Below are 15501 nucleotides of genomic sequence, written 5' to 3' on the forward strand. Positions count from 1 at the left end.
CCCGCTCCTGGCGTTTCTCCCACGTGTGCCGCATGCATTGCGCTGGGTTGGTGGCAGACACGGAGAGCATGGAAACGCATGCCATGGCAGAAACCCGGACATCATGGATTGGCACAAAGGTCGGCCTTGATTCCACGAGCTGTTGGAGGCACGGGAGGGAGTCGGATTGGCAGAGCGGGGCGGTTGTTTCCCCCGGCCTCGTTTTCCCTATAAAAGGGGATGTGGGCGGGGGTGCAGGCTCACACCTATCTCCTCCTTCTTTCTTCTGGTGTCGTTTCTCCGTCATGGTGAGGGGGAGAGGACGCAGTAGCGCTCCAGTAGCGGCGACGAGGGCTCCTGCTCGACAGCGCCTTCCTCCTCCCATTGGAGATGCGGAGTCGGAGCTCGCCGTCAGGGGAGTCGGGAGAGCACGGGGACGTGGTCGCTGTGGCACTCGAGGTCGAGGAGGACGGGGCGGTGTACTGATCGCAACTCCACCGGACGTTCAGGACCCGAACGAAGGCCATGTCGGAGATCAGCCGCTGGAGTTCATCGTCAAGCTGTGAGGGCCTCCGCGCAGCCGTCTTCGGCTCCCTACTCCATTTGCAAGAGTGATGGAGGTCGAGCGGCCACCGGCGCTGACTGCTGATGCGGCTTGAACTACATGGGTATTTCCCCAAAGAGGAAGGGATAATGCTGCACAGCTATGGTAGGTATTTCCCTCAGTGATGAGACCAAGTTTATCGAACCAGTAGGAGAACCATGCAACATTACGTGAACGACACCTGCACACAAAGAACAAATACTTGCAACCCGACGTAAAAGACGGGTTGTCAATCCCTCCCGGGTAAAAAGATAGATAAAATTGTAGTATATTGGATAAATAGATCTCGTGGGAACGCGAGATAAAATAAATAACAATAAATTGCAGCAAGGTATTTTTGGGTTTTCGGATTAATAGATCTGGAAATAAAAGTAAATAAAAATAGATCTCAAAGGCAAATATGATAAAGAAGAGCCTCGGGGGCCATAGATTTCACTAGTGGCTTCTCTCGAGAAAAATAGCATATGGTGGGTAAACAAATTACTGTTGGGCAATTGATAGAACTTCAAATAATTATGACGATATCCAAGCAATGATTATTATATAGGCATCACGTCCAAGATTAGTAGACCGACTCCTGCCTGCATCTACTACTATTACTCCACACATTGACCGCTATCTAGCATGCATCTAGTGTATTAAGTTCATGGAGAAACGGAGTAATGCAATAAGAAAGATGACATGATGTAGACAAGATCTACTCATATAGGAATAGACCCCATCTTGTTATCCTTAATAGAAACAATACATACGTGTCATTTCCCCTTGCGTCACTAGAACTGAGCACCGTACGATCGAACCCATCACAAAGCACCTCTTCCGATGGCAAGAAAATCAATCTAGTCGGCCTAACTAAACCAAAGATTCAAAAGACTCAAATAACTTTCATGGATAAAAACATGATCTGATCATAAACTCAAAGTTCATCGGATCCCAACAAACACACCGCAAAAAGAGTTACATCAACTAGATCTCCAAGAGACCATTGTATTGAAAACCAAAAGGGAGAGAGAGGAAGCCATCTAGCTACTAACTACGGACCCGTGGGTCTACAATGAACTACTCATGCATCATCGGAGAGGCACGAATGAGGATGATGAACCCCTCCGTGATGGTGTCTAGATTGGAACTATGGTTTCTAGAACTTGCGGCGGCTGGAATTGTGTTTCGTCAACTCCTCTAGGGTTTTTGGAATATTGGGGTATTTATAGAGCAAAGACGCAGTGCGGGAGGCCACCGAGGCGGTGCGGGAAGCCACCGAGGCGAGCACAACCCACCAGGGGCGCTCTTGGGCCCCTAGGCGCGCCCAGGTGGGTTGTGCCCCCCTCGAGGTACCCCTCTGGTACTTCTTTGGCCCATCTTGTGTCTTCTAGCCCAAAAAAATTCTCCAAAAAGTTTCGCTGTGTTTGGACTCTGTTTGGTATTGATTTTCTTTGAAGTAAAAAACAAGCAAAAACAACAACTGGCACTGGGAACTATGTCAATAGGTTAGTCCCAAAAAATGATATAAAGTTGCTATAAAATGATTGTAAAACATCCAAGAATGATAATATAACAACATGGAACAATCAAAAATTATAGATACGTTGGAGACGTATCACCATCCCCAGGCTTAATTCCTGCTCGTCCTCGAGTAGGTAAATGATAAAAACAAATTTTTTGATGTGGAATGCTGCCTAACATGTTCATCACATATTCTTTTCTTTTGTAGCATGGACATTTGGACTTTTATACGATTCAAAGCAATAGTCTAGTTTTGACATGAAGACTCCAATACTCAAGCATATCAACAAGCAACCATGTCTTGCAAAATATCAACACTAAAGCAAGTTATCCCTAGCCCATTATGCTCAATCATTGATCTATTCATGAAACACACTCGCATATTAGCTACACCCAATGCTCAAGTACGATCATAGTGCCCCTTAGTTGGTGCTTTATAAGAGAAGATGGAGACTCAAGTAAAAATAAAAATTGCGTAAAGTAAAAAAGAAAGGCCCTTCGTAGACGAAAGTAGGGATCTGTAGAGGTGCCAGAGCTCAAAGCGAAAAAAATAGAGATATTTTGGGTGGCATGCTTTTCCTGTCAACGAAAACAATCAAGTAGTTCTCAATACTTTCCATGCTAGATATATCATAGGCGGTTCCCAAACAGAAAATAAAGTGTATTCCTTTTTTCCACCATACTTTCGCATTCCACGGCTAACTGAATCCATGGGTGCCGTCCATGCCAACACTTTCCAAGGAATTTATTATTTGACAACATAAAGTAAATTCATTTTTCATTTCGGGACTAGGCATCCCTAATACCTTTGCCTTACTCTCGTGCAATGACAAGTGAATAAACACTCATCTTGAGAATAATACATCTAGCATGGAAACATATTAGCCACCCCCTACCGTTTCATGAGAGATACGAGAACACAAAAAGGAAATTTATTTTGAAGATTAGAGATGGCACATACAAATTTGCTTAGAACGGCAAAAGAATACCGCATATAGGTAGGTATAGTGAACTCATATGGCAAAACTGGTTTAAGGATTTTGGATGCACAAGTAGTGATCATACTTAGTGGAAGTGAAGGCTAGCAAAATATTGAGAAGCATCCAACCAAGAAACGAAAAATCTCATAAGCGAGCATTAAGCATAACTAACACCAAATAGTGCACCACAAGTAGGATGTAACTTCATTGCATAACTATTGACTTTCGTGCTTGCATAGGGAATCACAAACCATAACATCAATATTCTTACTAGAGCATAATTACTCATCAACATGAATCACATATTATATCATCATATCGCAAAACTATTACAAGGAATCAAGTGTATTTTGTCCAATGATCTTCATGGAAGTTTTTATTATATCCCTCTTGAATATCTATCACTTTGGGACTAGTTTCATATGTTGCTTTTGATAGCTCAAACAAATCTATGGGAAGAACATGATCATAAAAATTTCTTCTCTCAAAATAACATAAGTGAAGCATGAGAGAATTTCTTAAAAAAATTACTAGCTCTCAAATAAATCTAAGTGAAGCATGAGAGCATTTCTGCAAAAATACTAAAGCACACCGTGCTCAAAAAGATATAAGTGAAGCACTAGAGCAATTTCATAGCTCAAAAGATTTAAGTGAAGCATAGAGAGCAATTCTAACAAATCATAGCATAATTTTGGCTCTCTAAAATAGGTATGTCCAGCAAGGATAGATGACTTAAAATAAAAATCTAAAAAAACAAAGACTCATATCATACAAGACGCTCTAAGCAAACTCATGATATGTGACGAATAAAAATATAGCTCCAAGTAAAATACCAATGGTCGCTAGAAGAAAGAGGGGATGCCACTGGGGCATCCCCAAGCTTAGTTGCTTGCTTCTATTTTAGATAATAGCTTGGGATGCCATGGGCATCCCCAAGCTTAGTCTCTTCTTACTCCTTATTCCTTCATCCATCGTGATCTCACCCAAAACTTGAAAACTTCAATCACACAAAACTCAAGAAAACCTTCATGAGATCCGTTAGTATAACAAAGCAAATCACTACTCTAAGTACTGTTGCACATTCATATTTTATTTTTGCATTATATCTACTATATTCCAACTTTAATATAGCTTATACCCTCTAATACAAACCATAGATTCATCAAAACAAGCACACAACGCAAAGAAAACAGAATCTATCAAAAACAGAACCGTCTGTAGTAATCTGAAAACTTTTAATACTTCTGTAACTCCAAAAATTCTAAAAAACTAGGACTACATGGGAAATTTGTATATAAATATTGTGTAAAAAATTCAGAGCCAAATCACGTTTCTGTGATTTATTAAATATGTTTTACTGGGCGCAAAAGTTTCTGTTTTTCAACAAGATCAAATCAACTATCACCCAACATGATCCCAAAGGCTTTGCTGGGCACAAACACTAATTACAACATAAAAACACAATCATAATAGTAGCATAATTTTGCAAACACTCAAGAATAGAAAGAAAAACACAGAAATAAATTTTATTCATTGGGTTGCCTCCCAACAAACGCTATCGTTTTATGCCCCTAGCTAGGCATAATGCAAAGATCTAAGTATTGTCATCTTTAGTTCTAGATCCATAAGATGCCCTCATGATTGATTCATATGGTGCCTTAATTCTTGTTCTATGGAAGTGTTCCATACCCTTCCTCAGTGGAAATTGAAATTTAATATTGCCTTCTTTCATATCAATCATGGCACCAATAGTACGTAAAAACGGTCTACCAAGTATAATAGGACAAGATGGATTGCAATCAATATCAAGAACAATAAAATCTATGGGCACGTAATTCCTATTTGCAATAATAAGAACATCACTAATTCTTCCCATAGGCTTTTTAATGGTAGAATCCGCCAAGTGCAAATTTAAAGAGAATTCTTCAATATCGGTAAGACCAAGCACATCACATAAAGATTTCGGAATTGTAGAAGCACTAGCACCCAAGTCACATAAAGCAAAACACTCATAATTTTTTATCTTGACTTTGATAATAGGTTCCCATTCATCATGTAATTTTCTAGGAATTGAAATCTCTAATTCCAACTTTTCTTCCAAAGCTTTCATCATAGCATCAACAATATGTTTAGTAAAAGCTTTATTTTGTTCATAAGCATGGGGTGAATTTATCATGGATTGCAACAAAGAAATACAATCAATCAAAGAGAAATTATCATAATTAAAGTCTTTGTAATCCGAAAGATTGGGCACGTCACTAGTTAAAGTTTTGACCTCTCCAAACCCACTTTTTCAATTTTCTCGACAAGATTTTCACCCTCCAAATTATCGGGACGCCTTCTAGCTAAAGTTGACTCTTCTTCGGTCCCTTTTTCATTAATTTTAATTTTATTAAACAAATAATCAATAGAAGAAACACCAATCACTTCAAGATCTTCATCATTTTTATGAAAGCGATCACTAGAAAACGCTTTTTCTAAGAATTCTCTTTTAGCTCTAAGCATAGCAGTTCTTTTCTTACTTTCATCCATAGAAACATATAAAGCTTTAATTGATTCCTCAACCTTAGGCACAAAAAATTTCATCTTGAGATTTTCTACATCATGAGAAATTCTATCAATGCTTCTAGACATATCATCAATCTTACTCAACTTTTCTTCTATCGTAGTATTAAAATTATTTTGAGCATTGATAAATTCTTTAATATTATTCTCAAGATCAGAGGTGTTCCTATTATTATTATAATAAGAAGGATTACCATAGGAATTACCATAATTATTAGATGAATTTCCCGGAAAAGTTCTAAGATTAAAATTACCTCTATAAGCATTGCTATTAAAATTGTTTCGTGAAACAAAATTCACATCTACGGCATCACTATTTTGCTCAATCAAGGTAGACAAAGGCACATCATTAAAATCAATAGGAGCATTTTTATTAGAAACCAACTTCATAAGAGCATCAACTTTTTCACTCAAAGAATTCATTTCTTCTACCGAATTAACCTTTTTACTAGTAGGAGCTCTTTCAGTATGCCATTGTGAATAATTTGCCATAATATTATCAAGCAATTTATTAGCTTCACCCAAAGTAATTTCCATAAAAGTACTACCTACGACAGAATCTAAAAGATTTCTAGAAACAAAATTCAATCCCGCATAAAATATTTGTATGATCATCCAAAGAATTAAACCATGAGTAGGACAATTTCCTAGCATCGATTTCATTCTTCCCCAAGATTGCGCAACATGTTCATGCTAAAGTTGCTTAAAATTCATGATTTGTGTCCTAAGGGAAATAATTTTCGCGGGCAGAAAATACTTAGTAATAAAAGCATCTTTGCCCTTATCCCAAGAATCGATACCGTTGCGAAGCAAAGAAGAAAAGCAAATTTTTGCACGATCTCGCAAAGAAAACGGGAATAATTTCAACTTCACATATCATTGTCCACAACTTTTTTTCTTTTGCATATCGCATTATTCCACGAATGTGTTAAGATGGGACACAGCATCCTCACTAGGAGTACTGGAAAGTTGATCTTTCATAACAAGATTCAACAAACTGGCATTAATATCACAAGACTCCGCACTAGTGGCGGGAGGAGCAATCAGAGTGCTAATAAAATCATTGTTGTTGGTATTGGAGAAATCACACAACTTGGTGTTCTCTTGAGTCATCGTGAATAGGCAACAAGATTGCACTCAAAAACAGATCTGACGAGAAAACGGCGAACGGAAAAAGAAGGCGAATAAAACGGCAAATTTTTGGTGAAGTGGGGGAGATGAAAACGAGAGGCAAATGGCAAATAATGTAAATTGCAAGGAGATGATATTCGAGATTAGGAACCTGGTAGATCTTGATGATGTCTCCCCGGCAACGGTGCCAGAAATTCCTTTTGATGCGGCTTGAACTACGTCGGTATTTCCCCAAAGAGGAAGGGATGATGCAGCACAGCTACGGTAGGTATTTCCCTCAGTGATGAGACCAAGGTTACTGAACCAGTAGGAGAACCACGCAACACTACGTGAACGGCACATGCACACAAAGAACAAATACTTTCCACCCAACATAAAAGAGGGGTTGTCAATCCCTCCTGGGTAAAAAGATAGATAAAATTGTAGTAGATTGGATAAATAGATCTCGCGGGAACGCGAGATAAAATAAATAACAATATATTTTAGCAAGGAATTTTTGGGTTTTTGGATTAATAGATCTAAAAATAAAAGCAAATAAAAATAGATCTCAAAGGCAAATATGATAAAGAAGAGACCCGGGGGGCGTAGATTTCACTAGTGGCTTCTCTCGAGAAAAATAGCATACGACAAGTAAATAAATTACTGTCGGGCAATTGATAAAACTTCAAATAATTATGACGATATCCAGGCAATAATCATTATATAGGCATCACGTCCAATATTAGTAGACCGACTCATGCCTGCATCTACTACTATTACTCCACACATCGACCACTATCCAGCATGCATCTAGTGTATTAAGTTAATGGAGAAACAGAGTAATGCAATAAGAACGATGACATGATGTAGAAAAGATCTACTCATATAGGAATAGACCCCATCTTGTTATCCTTAGTAGCAACGATGCATACGTGTCATTTCCCCTTCTGTCACTGGGATTGAGCACCGTAAGATCGAACCCATCACAAATCACCTCTTCCCATGGCAAGAAAAATCGATCTAGTCAGCCTAACTAAACCAAAGATTCGAAGAAGAAATATGAGGCTATAAGTAATCATGCATATGAGAGATCAAAAGACTCAAATAACTTTCATGGATAAAAATGTAGATCTGATCATAAACTCAAAGTTCATCAGATCCCAACGAACACACCGCAAAAAGAGTTACATCAAATAGATCTCCAAGAGGTCATTGTATTGAGAATCAAAAGAGAGAGAGCAAGCCATCTAGCTACTAACTACAGGCCCGTAGGTCTACAATGAACTACTAACGCATCATCGAAGAGGCACCAATGAGGATGATGAACCCCTCCGTGATGGTGTCTAGATTGGATCTGTGGTTTCTGGAACTTGCGGTGGCTGGAATTGTGTTTCCTCGACTCCTCTAGGGTTTTTGGAATATTGGGCTATTTATAGAGCAAAGAGGCGGTACGGGAAGCCAACGAGGTGGGCACAACCCACCAGGGCGCGCCTAGGCCCCCAGGTGCACCCAGGTGGGTTGTGCCCCCCTCAGGGCACCCCTCTGGTACTTCTTTGGCCCATCCTGTGTCTTCTGGCCTAGAAAAATTCTCCAGAAAGTTTCACTGCATTTGGACTACGTACGGTATTGATTTTCCGCGAAGTAAAAAACAAGCAAAAAACAGCAAGTGACACTGGGCACTATGTCAATAGGTTAGTCCCAAAACATGATATAAAGTTGCTATAAAATGATTGTAAAACATCCAAGAATGATAATATAACAGCATGGAACAAACAAAAATTATAGATACGTTGGAGACGTATCAGCTGCACATGAGGGGCTGTTGTAATGGCAGCATGCGGGCGAACCTGGAGTTCCCCCTCCTCATGCCATGCTTCTCCGGCGCGGTTGGAAGACTTTTGCTCATTCCCATAGCTTGGCGGCGGGCACGTCCTCCATTTTAAGTTAACGGAGGCCACCCTGATCTCCATCAAAGTCTTCGGACGCTCGGGTGCTCGCTTAGGGTGTTGCGCAGAGAGCTCGACCGACGATGAAAGCTCCTCCTCGAGTGATAGCGACAAGGAGGACAGTGACGGCGATGATGACGGTGCCGACGGGGAGGGCGACGGCTCTGACTCCAGCTAAACACCAGCCGCACCATCGCCGTCAGGCGGTGGCACCACCATCTACGCATGCATCTCCTCTCCGGCAAGGCGATTTGCCGGGTAGTTGGATGTAGAGGTGTGGATGGTGTCTCAGGCTCCTCCAGAAGCCTTCTAGCTGGACCTCGGCAGGCTTCCTCGTGGGATCAGCTTCGTTCGCCCTGCTGCGTCCTGCTGGCCCTGGTGGCGGTGACCAGGGGGTTGTCTCCGCCGCTCTCTTCACCATCACCTTCGCCCGCGCCCTCTCGATCTTGTCAGGCTCCTCGCCATGGGGCCTGATGGGGTTAGGCTAGGCTTCTGCCCAGGCGCTCCTTTTGCCCTCTTGACCTCCCATCACAGTGCCTAGGAGGAGAGGGACAAGAAAGGGATTACGGGGCACTTATCTTTTTTCATTCTAAAATGTGTATGCATTTGCCAAACTTTAGTCTAAATTATGTAATCTTCTTTATCCAAGTTTGTGTTTTGTAAGATCTGTACTTGCTTATCACCATATTCAATGAAAAAGACAAGCCTTGCCGTGTACTTGTGCATGTAACATGTCCATGCAGAGGTGAGATGCCTCTATACGTCTAAGTAAACAAGTTTTCTCCGGCAAGCTATCTTGCCGGTGCCTTTAGTTTGCTGCCACGGGGCTAGGCCTGCTGGGCATAAAACCATAAGAAGGGACCAGCCCCTCGTTGAACCTTCTCCGTCAAAGGCCACTGCGACCACCTTGACCGAAGCAACGTTCGGGACAAAGGATAGGAGCACCTATGTTTCGAAGGTGACGAGGTTTTCATATGCACAACGTTTCACTTATAGAACATGTATGGATAAGAAGGAACTTATTTGTTTGGCTCGCCAGGGACCGCTATGTAGGCTCATCTCCATTTCCTCTCTTCGGGACCAAGTCTGCGGCAAGAACACTGCAGCTTAGTGCAAATGAAAACAGAGCTACATGCGATCTTGTCTATATGATCATGCTATGCTCATGATATGCTTATGCATGCATGCAAGTTTCTTTGGGGCCCCTAGCGCTTCGTTTATTTATCTGTTGCTCAGGGTCTGCGCCTGGCTTTGTACAAAGGGTTACATGAAACATTGGCAAGGCTTGTACAAAAGGGTGGCTGCCGGGCAGGGCCCGACAACCGTGCCTTACGGGTAGAACTTACGGAGATGCTCAATGTTCCGTGAGTTTTGCAACTGAATGCCATCTCCGGTCTCCAGATGGACTGCGCCGGGTCTGGTGACTCGTACTACCCGGTAAGGGCCTTCCCACTTTGGCGTCAACTTGTTTGCACCCTTGGCAGACCGAACATGCCTAAGGACAAGGTTGCCTTCCTCAAAGCTCCGGGCATGAACCCTGTGGCTGTGATAGTGGCGCGGGGCTTGCTGGTAGCGTGCAGCACGCATAGCAGCCCGAAGATGGTTCTCCTCAAGTAGCACAGGTCGTCACGCCGGTGCTGTTCTTGCGCTACTTCATCATAGGCAAGCACTCGAGATGATCCGTATATGAGTTCTGTGGGGATCACTGCTTCTGCCCCATAGACTAGGGAGAAGGGAGTCTAGCCGGTAGCTCGATTTGGTGTCGTACAGAGGGACCAAAGAACCACCGGCAGCTCGTCGATCCATCGCCTACCACACTTCTGCAGCTTATCAAATGTTCTTGTCTTGGGTCCTCGCAGCACTTCAGCATTTGCCCTCTCAGCTTGTTCGTTGCTTCTGGGATGGGCAACAGAGGCAAATGAGACCTTGCTTCCGAGGGCATGAACGTATTGCATGAAGGAGCGGCTTGTGAATTGGGTGCCATTGTCAGTGATGATTCTGGCGGGTACTCCGAAACGGCACACCAATCCTTTCAAGAACTTGATAGCTGACTGCGCTGTTACCTTCCTCACGGGCTCCACTTCCGGCCACTTTGTAAACTTGTCAATTGCAACGTACAAGAATTCAAAGCCCCCGGTAGCACGGGGGAAGGGGCCCAAGATGTCGAGGCCCCAGACCGAAAATGGCCATGACAAAGGGATTGTTTGAAGAGCTTGAGCGGGCTGATGGATATTCCTGGAGTGGAACCGTGATACGTCTCCAACGTATCTATAATTTTTTATTGTTCCATGCTATTATATTATCTGTTTTGGATGTTTTATATGCATTAATATGCTATTTTATATTATTTTTGGGACTAACCTATTAACCTAGAGCCCAGTGCCAGTTTCTATTTTTTCCTTGTTTTTGAGTTTCACAGAAAAGGAAAACCAAACGGAGTCCAAACGAAATGAAACCTTCGCGATGATTTTTCTTGGACTAGAAAACACCCCAGAGACTTGGAGATCAAGTCGGAAGAGCCACGAGGCGGCCACAAGGGGAGAGGGCGCGCCCAGGGGGTAGGGCGTGCCCCCACCCTTGTGGGCCCCTCGTGACTCCCCTGACCTAATTCCTTTGCCTATATATTCACATATATTCCCAAACCACCTGATGGAGCCACGAAAAGACTTTTCCACCACCGCAACCTTCTGTACTCGTGAGATCCCATCTAGGACCTTTTCCGGCACCCTGCCGGAGGGGGATTCGATCATGGAGGGCTTCTACATCAACTCTATTGCCCATCCGATGAAGCGTGAGTAGTCTACCTCAGACCTACGGGTCCATAGCTAGTAGCTAGATGGCTTCTTCTCTCTCTTTGATTCACAATGCCATGTTCTCCTCGATGTTCTTGGAGATCTATCCGAAGTAATACTCTTTTGCGGTGTGTTTCCCGAGATCCGATGAATTGTGGATTTATGATCAGCTTATCTATGAATATTAATTGAATCTTCTCTGAATTCTTTTATGCATGATTTGATATCTTTGTAATTCTCTTCGAACTATCGGTTTGGTTTGGCCAACTAAATTGGTTTTTCTTGCAATGGGAGAAGTGCTTAGCTTTGGGTTCAATCTTGTGGTGTCCTTTCCCAGTGATAGTAGGGTCAGCAAGGCACGTATTTTATTGTTGCCATCGAGGATAAAAAGATGGGGTTTTCATCATATTGCTTGAGTTAATTCCTCTATGTCATGTCATCTTACTTAATGTGTTACTCTGTTCTTCATGAACTTAATACTCTATATGCAGGCAGGAGTCGGTCGATGTGTGGAGTAATAATAGTAGATGCAGAATCGTTTCGGACTACTTGACACGGACGTGATGCCTATATTTCATAATCATTGCCTTAGATATCGTCATAACTTTGCGCTTTTCTATCAATTACTCGGCAGTAATTTGTTCACCCACTATATTATTTGCTATCTTGAGAGAAGCCTCTAGTGAAACCTATGGCCCCGGGTCTATTTTCCATCATATAAGTTTCCAATCTACTATTTTTGCAATCTTTTACTTTCTGATCTATAAATCAAAAACCCAAAAATATTTACTTTACCGTTTGTTTAGCTTCATCTATCTCTATCAGATCTCACTTTTGCAAGTAACCGTGAAGGGATTGACAACCCCTTTATCGCGTGTGGTTCAAGTTGTTTATTGTTTGTGTAGGTATTAGGTGATTTGTGCGTTGTCTCCTACTGGATTGATAACTTGGTTCTCAAACTGAGGGAAATACTTATGTCTACTTTGCTACATCACCCTTCCCTCTTCAAGGGAAAAACCAACGCAAGCTCAAGAAGTAGCAGGAAGAATTTCTGGCGCCGTTGCCAGGGAGATCTACGCCAAGCCAAGACATACCAAGTACCCATCATAAACTCTCATCTCTTGCATTACATTATTTGCCATTTGCGTCTCGTTTTCCTCTCCCCCACTTCTAAAACGATTTTCGAAAAGATTCGCCTTTTCTTCGCCCCTCTTCCATTCATCTTCTTTGTCTGCTTTTTGTGTGCTCGTGCCTTAGATCGTTTGTCTTGCTTTCCTAGCTAGTCCTCCCATCATTGTTAGCACTCCCGATGATGAAGTCCTCAATTTTAAACAAAGGGAGGGAGAAAATTTAAAAGATGCTTGGTATAGAATTTGCAATGCTCAGAATAGATCTACTAGAAAGCAATCTACTGCCGTTCTTCTTCGCAATTTTTATGTGTGTGTTACTCCTTGGAATAGATATGTTCTAGATACCATTACAGGGGGAAATTTCTTGGGGAGCCATACTTTTGATTCTTACAATGCCATGATAGATTTGTTAGGCCCACCACCTCTTTTGATCAATGGAACTGTTTTAACCTTGGAACATGTGATGCAAAGGCTTAATATTATTGAGAATAAAATTGCTACCGTAGAGTTGATTGAAAATTTGGATAAAAAGATTCATAATCAGATTACTCAATATGGATCTAAAGTGGGAGTTACTTTAAAGAATCTTAAAGAAAAGGAACCCATAGTTAATGAAAAGATAGATCAAGATTCTACTAGAATTGTCAAACTAGAAGACATTGTTACCAACTTGGGTTCCGCTTTTTCATCTGTTAAAACCACTCAAAATCTTCCTCCTACTAAGATTGCCAAGTTTATTTACGTTCCTAAAAATAAGGGTGAATCTTCCAGTAAAGAAAATGAAGATCTCAAAACAATAAGTGTTCACCCCAATTTTTTCGACATTATTAAGGAACGATTGCCATGACTGAATTTCTTGATTTCTTGCCTAGGAGTTTGATCATTGATAAAACCAAAGAATCTTCTAAGGATTACAAGTGTGCAATTGAATAATTGCATACCGAAGATGACAATACCTAGATCTATTCGTGTTTTTATGCCTAGCTAGGGGCGTTAAACAATAGCGCTTGTTGGGAGGCAACCCAATTTTATTTTTGTTCTTGCTTTTTGTTCCTGTTTTGCAATAAATAATTCATCTCGCCTCTGGTTAGATGTGGTTTTGTGTTTTGATTAGTGTTTGTGCCAACTAAGACCTTTAGGATGGCTTACGGTGATAGTTGATTTGATCTTGCTGAAAAACAAAAACTTTTGCGCTCAGGAAGACAATTCTCATTTTTAACAGAAGTGTGATAAAATACTGATTCTTTTTGCAGAATATTAATAAACAAATTTGTTAGGTTGTCCTAATTTTTCAGAATTTTTGGAGTTACAGATTACTATAGACTGTTCTGTTTTTGACAGATTCTGTTTTCTATGTGTTGTTTGCTTATTTCGATGATCTATGGGTAGTATCGGGGGTATGAACCATGAAAAAGTTGGAATACATTAGATATTACACCAATATAAATAAAGAATGAGTTCACAACAGTACCAAAAGTGGTGATTTATTTTCTTATACTAACGGAGCTTATGAGATTTTCTATTGAGTTTTGTGTTGTGAAGTTTTCAAGTTTTGGGCAAGGATTTTGATGTAGGGTGGAACCCTAGATGGCCGATCTCTCACGAAAGGAGCGGATCCCAACTAAGAACACGAGGGGAAACACGAGGGAAAACACAAGAGAATCACTCAAATCAACAAGATACGGTCACACATATGCTAGATCCGAGTACACATAGAGATCACACGGTCCAAATCCAATAAGAGACGATACATAGGGTAACTGATTCTTCTTCGTGAGGAGGTCTTGATGGGGCCACCCAAGAGGGGGTCTTGAATCCAAGGTGGATCTTCTCCGTAGAGGGGTCGTGGTCTCTCTCGTGGAGTAGATCCTTATGGATGAGCAAAGCTCTATCTCAAATGAGCTAATCCTTTGCTAACCCTAGCTAGGAGGAGGTGGGGGAGTATATATAGTCTAAGGGACGAAGGGGTACATGGGCCTCGGCCCAGTTGCACTGCACGCAGGCAGGGGAGACCGGATGTCCGGGGCTTCGCGACGGGCCAAATGTCCGGGCTGGGGTGGCCGGATGTCCGGGCAGGCGTGGATGCATTCTGTGATGAGTGCCAGATGTTCGGGTTGGGGCCGGATGTCCGGGCTTGCGGGATGGGCCGGGTGTCCGGGGTCTGGCCAGATGTCCGGGGCCTGGCCAGATGTCCGGGCCCTGTAGCACTTCGGTTGCTGGGCTGCTACTGTTGTTGACATCTTCAGGGGCCGGATGTCCGGGCCAGGGCCGGATGTCCGGCTGTTGTAGCAGCTGGTTGTTCTTCCTTCTCCTTCCTTCGCTCCCGCGCACATTTGGCCTTGGTCCTTGGGCTCTCCATGGTCTACTCGGGTCTTCCTGAGTATGCACAAGGTCCGCGCTTGAAGTAGCATCCATGTCTTACATGCGGAAAGGGGAGATTCAGAAAGGAGCGAGTTCACCTTAGGTCCAATGGCGTATGCTCGAGGTCTCAACATGTGAGCACTTGGGGCTTGAGTAGTTATAGTGTACATGGGGATGATCGTAGGATGCTCCGCATCATCTCCCCTCCCTTGGGAAAGATCCGACCTCGGATCGAAAACCTCATCACCATGGAAACGGTTGTCGTGGGCGGACTTGTAGTTGGACGAAGTGGAAGACATGGCGCAATCCAAGTACTCCAAGATGTCTCCGAAGTGGTATACATGCAAAAATAGCAAACACAAGTGACACTCGAAAATACAATGGTTAGCGCACACAAGGTGTTCATCAAGTAAGTATGAGTCCGTTCGGCAAGATTGTTCATGAAAAGCGCATGAAGCTTATCAAGATGGTATAGAATGATATGCAAAGCATTCATGGGAGCAAAAGCATTCATTGTGCACACAAATTGTA

Source organism: Aegilops tauschii, chromosome 3, assembly GCF_002575655.3.
Source record: "Aegilops tauschii subsp. strangulata cultivar AL8/78 chromosome 3, Aet v6.0, whole genome shotgun sequence".
In the NCBI taxonomy this organism is placed as follows: domain Eukaryota; kingdom Viridiplantae; phylum Streptophyta; class Magnoliopsida; order Poales; family Poaceae; genus Aegilops; species Aegilops tauschii.